The following is an 8,761-nucleotide window of genomic DNA, read 5'->3' as shown; positions in this document are numbered from 1 at the left end:
TCAGGGCCGTAGCCAGACTCTAAAGTCAGGAGAGGCGTTAGGGGGGGGGGGGGGCGCTAGAACAAAAAAAAACAAACAAAAGTTTTGTATGGGAAAAATTAAAAAAATGAAACCTCCAGGGGATACGGCCCTGCCACGTATGATACAGTATTCAAAATTCACATCGACCTAGTTGAATGACTTTCCTTCAAAAAAGATGTTTGTTGGTAGTCATGAATGTCATGATTGGTATCGCTGTAAAGCTTAGACGTCAGACTAAACAGTTACTATATTTTTGTGATCAAACAAGTCACCAGTGGGGTGCAAACAGTCTTCGAAGCTTACCGCAGGTCCTAAAAAAAGCAAAATCGATCTAATTAAAAATTTTCCCATCGAAATATTTTCTTGTTATGTTATTCTTAGTCGTGGTGCCGCACTCTACAAAAACCACTAAAAACATTTCATGTCCACGAGAGGTCGAATAAAACAAGGCATCAGAACAGTCGGAGCGTTTGCTGCGACTTAGCCCCGGACAACCCGTAATCCTATTTCGTCCGCAACCATAATACGTCCGTAGCCCTAATAAGCCCGGAACCCTAATACGTCTACAACCCTCTAATGCGTCTGTTACCAAAATGCAAGTCAAGTTGGGCATTGTCAAATTTACTGAAAGTGTTCATTTTTAAAATTGCGCATAGCGCAATTACGAAAGCCCGTACGAAGTACCTTTCAAATAAAACCAACAATTTACGACATTATTTTAGAAACCCAAAATTTTTTGCCAACTTTCCATTGGGTATTCAATTACCTCTCAAATGAAACAAAAACTAGCAAAATCGTTTGAGATTTACTCGATTTATGTGCAAAAAGCACTTAGGGCCGAGTAGCGGCCTTAGTGCAAGGGCCCAAATTTGAAACTTTTTTTTGCCATCATTCTATTCGGCATTCAATTATCTCTCAAATGAAACAAAAACTAGCAAAATCGGATGAGATTTACTCGATTTATGTGCAAAAAGCACTTAGGGCCGAGTAGCGGCCTTAGTCCAAGGGCCCAAATTTGAAACTTTTTTCGCCACGTTCTTTTCGGTATTCAATTACCTTCCATAAAAAACTAAATCTAGCAAAATCGGATGAGATTTACTCGATTTATGTGCAAAAAACACTTAGGGCAGAGTAACGGCCTTAGTCCAAGGACCCAAATTTGAAACTTTTTTCGTCACGTTCTTTTCGGTATTCAATTACCTTCCATAAAAAACTAAATCTTGCAAAATCGGATGAGATTTACTCGATTTATGTGCAAAAAACACTTAGGGCCGAGTAGCGGCCTTAGTCCAAGGGCTCAAATTTGAAACTTTTTTCGCCACGTTCTTTTCGGTATTCAATTACCTTCCATAAAAAACTAAATCTTGCAAAATCGGATGAGATTTACTCGATTTATGTGCAAAAAACACTTAGGGCCGAGTAACGACCTTTGAGCCCTCCCAACAAGCCCACGTTACATCTTACCCAAAAACAATGTTCAGCAACTTTGTTCTACTCGTCAATACCTTTCATTTGATATATCACAAGCAGCTATTGCGTGCGTATTTCGGTAGATATCGTCGAAAGACTGAAAAACACCTATAGGGCCCTAGCTCTGAAAGGCCCGACCCTACCATGCCCATTTTCGAACTTGACCTTACTTTTGTCGATACCAATCGGGGAAAAAAAGAATTTGAAAAAAGGTTGTGATTTACTCTAGCTAGAGGGGTCACGGACGGACGGACGGACGGACATTTTTTTTATTGCGGATTCGTCATCTATGAACATAACCAAATGCTTTGCCCTTACTGTCTGCTTCCAATTCGACGTGTTACAAACGGCATATTAATCTTATAAGCCCCCAGTACTTCGTACGGGGCTAAAAATTATCAAGATATGATCAACTAATCAACATTTCGAAGTTCAATATCTCGACCGATTTTGAAGCTGCAGTAACGTGTAATAGCTCGTTGAACTCGTATGGATTACTAGATTCCAGATATCCAAGGGATACTTGGAAAAAGTTTGTTTACGTTTTGATCACATCATGATTTTAAAGTCTTATCGCTCGGCGGATATGTGTCTGATTTTAAAACTAATTGCGTTACCGGACTCCTGAGATCACGCGCTACACACTGGCAGTTTGTTTGACCAAAATCCGTCGAGTTAAAATTGAATTATTTTGCAGGCGAGTTGTCAAAGATATGCGATTTATACGCAATATATTCATTTATACTCGATATGCTGGATATACGAATGTATATTGAGTATAAATAAAATGAAGGGAATAGCCCTATAGTCAATTGACTATATCCGAGTATATTCGATTGTATTCAGTAAAATTCGACTGTAATTGGTAAACAAATAAATTGTGACTAGATTGTAGAGATGTGCGGGCCGCCCGAAAATGTCGGGCCACCCGAGTTTTTATCCGGCCCGACCGGACTCGGGCCAGACGGGCTTTGAAAATAGAAATATTCTGTTCGTGTGGGCTTTTTTAGTTAGATCCGGCCCGACCACCGGTCCGGACGTGCTTTGAACAAAAAAATTTAAAATGAAAAAATGACACATTTGTCATAATAGTTTTGTTCCAAACAACTGTAAACATCTTCTTCTTCTTCTTTTTCAGCCTGTTTCTATCCACTGCTGGATGTAGGCCTCTCCAACTTCTTTCCATTTCGTACGATCCATTGCCATTTGCTGCCAGTTTGTACCTGCAATATTCTTAATTCCGTTTGTCCATCTCTCTGGTGGTCTACCTATAGCTCGTCTTTTATATGGTCGCCAGTTCATGATCTTTTTGGTCCAACGTTCGTCTGTCCTTCTTGCAATATGTCCCGCCCAGCTCCATTTCAGAGATGCTATTCTTTCCATGACATCAACGACCCTGGTTTGTTGTCGAATCCATTGATTCGTCATTCTGTCTCTGAGTGTTATTCCGAGCATACTCCGTTCCATGGCTCTTTGTGTCACTCTCAATTTATCTTCGGATGCTTTTGTTAAAGTTAACGTTTCCGCTCCATAAGTGAGCACTGGAAGGACACAAGTGTCGAAAACTTTGCGTTTCAGACTATTATTCATTTTGCTTTTGAAAATTAGTCTGAGTTTTCCGAACGCTGCCCATGCAAGACCAATCCTACGTCTTATTTCTGCATTTTGGTTGTCTAGACCTAACTTCAGTTTATGTCCTAGATATACATAGCTGTCGACTCGTTCAATGACAGTGTCACCAATTTTGATTTCTCTATCGTCCCCGATGTTGGTCATGACTTTTGTTTTCGATAAGTTCATCTTGAGGACAACTTTGCTTGCCTCTTCACTTAACTGTTGTAGCATAAGCTGAGCCTGACCTAGATTCGCTGCTATCGGTACAATGTCATCAGCGAAGCGGAGATTGCTCAGGTACTCTCCATTTATCTTTATTCCCATTTTACTGCAGTTTAACCTCCTAAAAACACTCTGCAGAATCGCCGTGAATAATTTCGGTGAAATGGTGTCACCCTGCCTTACACCTCGGCCGATTCTGAATTTCTCCGTGCTCTTATGAAGTTTTATACATGAAGTAGCATTTTTGTACACATATCGAATTGTGTTGGAGTACCTTGAGTCTACTCTACATTCGTCTAATGCGTCCAATATCGACCATGTTTCCACTGAATCGAAAGCTTTTTCGAAGTCTATGAATAGCAAGACTATGTCGATATTGTATTCACGACACTTCTCAATAAGCGTTCTCATCACCTGCAAATGGTCGTTTGTGCTGAAACCAGATCTGAAAGCAGCTTGTTCAACAGGTTGGTAGAAGTCGAACTTGTTAGTGTTCCTCTTCGTAATGATTTTCATAAACAACTTGTAGAGTGTTGACAATAGGCTTATGGGCCGGTAATTTTCCAGCTTTGTTATGTCTCCTTTTTTATGCAGCAATGTAATTACCGCATTTTCCCAGGCTTCTGGTACTTCTTCCCATTGGAGACATTGATTAAACAAAGCCGTGATTGCCTTTAATAAGGAGTCTCCACCCAGTTTAATGGCTTCCACTGGAACACCATCTTCTCCGGGAGACTTTTTGTTTTTCATCTCGGCTACTGCGGCCTTGACTTCATCAACAGTTATGTCGGGCATATCCTCCGATCCCACGTTTCTTATTATTGGTCTATCTTCGGTTTCTTCCGTTGGACTCTGTCTTGCTGAAGAAAACAAATTCTCATAAAATTCTGTTGCAATGTTTAATATCGCATTTCGATCCGTTTGGATCGTTCCTGTTTTGTCTCGTAATTTGAAGATTTCTTTTTTGGCGTTTGTCATTTTTCTCCGTAGGACTTTCATATTGCAGTTAGCTTCAATTATGTTTTGAGCCAATTGGACATTATATTTTCTTTCATCTGATCTCCTTGCTTTGTTGATACTTTTAGACAAGTTCCGGTATTCCACCGAATCTCGCCCTCCGTTTTTTACTAACTCTGCTCTGCTTGCGATCAGGTCTAATGTTTCTCTGCTGAGTTTTGATTCTTTCCCTTGGACGGATTTGCATTTGGATTTCATGAAACCCATTATTGTATCGACGATTTTGGTATTCAATTCCGTTGAATGTAAACATGACTGTAAACATGAAACATGTTAAAGCCGGTTCGCGCTCATGTAGGTGGCTCATTTTACATAAAAAATTGGTCAAGGTTTTTGTGGAAAATTTTCTATTGCCGGTAGAAAATTCAAATTTTTTGCGTCGCAGCCGATACAACACATTCCACATGATATATGGGAAGTGAGTTAAATAATTTAACTACGATCGTGACCATTTTTGGATGTTACAAATAGTAATGTGATTAATTGATAATTTAATTATTTATTTATTTTAGCTCAGACACGCAAAGGCAATTCAAAATGATGAGTTTTTAATGGACCAATTGTGCATGGAAAAGGTGTTTGGGGCATTGTCGAAAGAATCGCCGTTACGCGGAAACATCGACGGAGAACTTGAGTATTTTGTTTTTGTTGTTAACTTTTGAAGGAACTAACGCAATATTGCCTAGAATGGTTTCCAAATTTCATCGTTAAAAAAACGGAAGGAGAAATCTGCAAGACGCAGTATGACGGAATATTTACGGCTATTTTAATATGTTATCTGTCATCTGTTATCGACAACTACTAGGGTGGTTTTTTTGCAAAAATTGTAAAGGTTCGTGGATTGCATAGTAAAATAAATATTTCGGCACTAAAAAAACGCCGAAGCCGCGAGGATTTAATTTTTTGAATTTTTTTGAGCTGGCGCAAATTCATCAAAGTTTCGTCAATTTGGTTTAAACTTTGATTTTATATTATTATTATTATAGATATAAAACACAAAGACGGTGCACGTCATCTCACCTTGGTCCACCTCGGTGCACCACGGTTCACCTCGGTGCACCACGGTTCACCTCGGTGCACCAAGCGTCACCTCGGTGCACCAAGCGTCACTTCGTTCACCACAGGTCACCTCGGTGCACCAAGCGTCACATCCGTGCAATACGCGTCATCTCGGTGCAACACGGGCTACCGGATGAGTCAGTATACCATACCCGCGAGAGTGTCTTTCAAAAACGACGGTTTAGCGAAAAAGTTCTTTGAGGGCGTCTACAGATAAGGGTTTTTGAAAGCCGTAGAGACCTCAAGTGTTTAAAAAAAGTCATTATGCGGTAGCAATGAAAAGATTTTTTAACACGCTAGAGCAGCTATATTGCATCATTACACTGTCCGAGTGCGTGATTGGACAACGCCTCTCGAAATATCAGTCGGTGAGGGCAACGGCCAGGAGCCGTATACTTCAAAGACAGAATAATATCTTTAGATTAACGAGATTACCCACCCGAAGGCATAACATCTCGTCCTCTCTAAGAGGAGTAGATTGAGATACGCTCAATCAGCGCGTCAAATGACTACCTTTATATGCCGGTGTTTCATGCACCAGCATAGCCAAAGGTGGGGCAAGGGCCTATCACAACCCTTACTGCAATTCACCCGGGAGCAGTACCCCAGCGTATTAAACGCACTTGAACCACAGTCACCACGTTTCAGCCAAGGATAGGCTCCTCAACCATAGTTGGGACCAGGAGGATATCGCAATCCTGGTGGGCTCCCAACACCCGTGGTACCGATTTAACCCTCGGGTAGGGTAGGTGGTATCGAAGACCACTTCGGATGGAAGCATGAACTTCCAGCTCCGATCGACTAGCTCGAATTGCGCGGAGTCGCCACTCTCCGAGAGACAGTCTGGAATTGGCCTTAGCCGTTCAACCAGCTGAACTCATCCTGCGCCGGTCATTCACCCCACAATCAACCACATTCAAGACATAACGGCGTACACATGCATCATTCACGGATCCTCGTCCCCTCTCATCAACCTCGACCTCCTGCCGAATAGCGATACCGCAAACTGATTCAACTTTTCAAACGCTCCAATCTCGCTGAGTGCCCCGCTAACGTCAAGCGACCCGTTACGAATGAATAACCCACAACCATTCAGATCACGAAGATCCTCGTAGAGCGGGCACTCCCCGAGTAGGTGCTTGACGTCCTCGTTAGGTGCTCCACACATGCATACCGGCGTATTTGACAGACCACGTTTGTGCAGAAAACCATTCATGCTACCGTGTCCCGTTAATACATAACCAAGACACAGTCCAAAGGCCATCCACTCATTCTCACGAACAAATCGGACACTCGGAATAAACTCATGAGTGAGGCGTCCCTTTTCCGAGACATCCCACCTGCCCTGCCACACATCCAGCAACCTCTCCGTCAACAGTTCCTTGAACTGAGAACCACTCAACCCTAGCATCTCTTCATCCGTGATCGGATCGCCATCCACCGGCGTAATGCCTCTAAGGAATTCGGAGAGCAAACCTCTACGGGTTGCCTCCAAATCCCATGGTAGTTCTCCGTGGAGAACTTGCATTGCGTCTGTGGAAACCGTCCGACACACGTTTAGAGATGCATACAGGACTAGCCTTTGACATCTATTCAGCAAGATAGACGCATACGAAAAGCGCAGAGTCCGGAACCACACGCTTGCACCATACGACATACACGCCACGAAAAGCTCCTTGTACAGAATACAAGTTGCCCTACGCCCCAGGCCCCACGACTTCCTCATCACACGACGCAAACACCCAACAAGACCAAGAATCTTACCCCGGAGGTAAACGAAGTGCGGCCTAAAATTCATACGCTCAGCAACGAAGATTCCCAGGTGCTTCACCTCACTCTTGTAGGAGATGGAGGTGCCGTTCAGCCGTATGCACGGAGGCCGGTTGGACGACAAGTGACCCTTCATAAGGATACACGTTGTCTTGCCCGCCGACACCGGAACACACACCTTCTTCATCCACTCATGACACAACTGCAAGCACTGCGTGCCCAGCTCCTCCAACGCCGATCGACTATTAGCCCCAATAACAATGGTACCGTCGTCGGCAAAAGCTACAATGAAGAATCCAGCTGCCACGAGTGCCAGCAAGAGTTCATTCATTACAAGCTTCCACATCGCCGGTCCACTCTTAGATCCCTGAGGACACCCACGAGTCACATCTTTCCGAACGATGCCAGTCTTACCAGCATAGTAGACCTTACGACCACCGAAGTAACTCATCCACAAACCAAACTCATTACTCTGAGCCTCATCTAACTTCAGAAGCATGGAAAGCCAGCCGAGATTGTCAAACGCACCTTGAAAGTCGATATTCAGCCCAATAACGTACTTCATCTCCGAGCATTCAACATGCCGCTGAACGCATCTCCATGCATCTTCAGTAGACTTGCCGTAAGTGAACGCGAACTGATACGGTGAAACCTCCACATCCATCAACTTTTGATCCAGCCTCTTAACCATTATACCCTCAAGCACCTTGACCAAGTTATCTAACAAACAGATAGGTCGATAGGAGCCCGGGTCAGATCTTATCCGGTCCGGAGACTTGAGTAAGATGACCAAGCTCGCTATTTTCCATTTCTGCGGAAAGTAACTCTCCAGCAAGCACTGCTTGTACAGACAGAACATATATTCCGGGATTGCCCCCCAGACAGCACGAACCATCTCTCCCACAATCCCATCCTGCCCCGGGCTTTTCCTCACCTTACACCTTCTCACGGAGTCGGATACTTCATCCATCTCCAGATCAGGTGGTAAGGGTCTGGCAATCGCCTTCAGCCGGTCAATCTCACTCGCATCATCGATCGAGGCAGGAAAGAAAACGTTCATCATCGCATTTACACTACCCTCCCACGTATCAGTATACACACCGTCGACTTTAACGCTACAGACATCGACAGGCTTCCTCCTACCCCGACAGAGCTTAAAAACTCGTCCCCAGGGGTTTTCATTGGATTCGCTAGCCACAAACTCCTGCCAGCACCGAAGCTTGGCTTCACACAACATGCGCTTGTACTCAATCTTACAATCCCTAAACGCCTGTAGCCGATCTGCCAGACTTGCGGCACCCGCATTTCGAATGCGTGGAAAGGCATGCCTGCGCCGTCGCAGCTCACTCCTCTTCTCCGCAAGTTCGACAGACCACCACTCATTCTGGAAAGTTCGCACCGCGGTATGCCTCCGCATGTTCCAGTCGTTCGCACCGTATATCCACTCTGTGAGTAAGTCGACCTTCTCATCGACACTCACGTTTTCATACTGCGCCAGGCCAAACGCATCTGCTTTAGCTTTCACATCTCCCATGTATTCACCCCAATCCGTATCACGGGTCTGCCACCTGGCAGACTGTGGTGATGG

This window comes from Bradysia coprophila, unplaced genomic scaffold (genome assembly GCF_014529535.1).
Source record: "Bradysia coprophila strain Holo2 unplaced genomic scaffold, BU_Bcop_v1 contig_93, whole genome shotgun sequence".
Classification (NCBI taxonomy): domain Eukaryota; kingdom Metazoa; phylum Arthropoda; class Insecta; order Diptera; family Sciaridae; genus Bradysia; species Bradysia coprophila.
Note: the sequence above shows the minus strand (reverse complement) of the source record.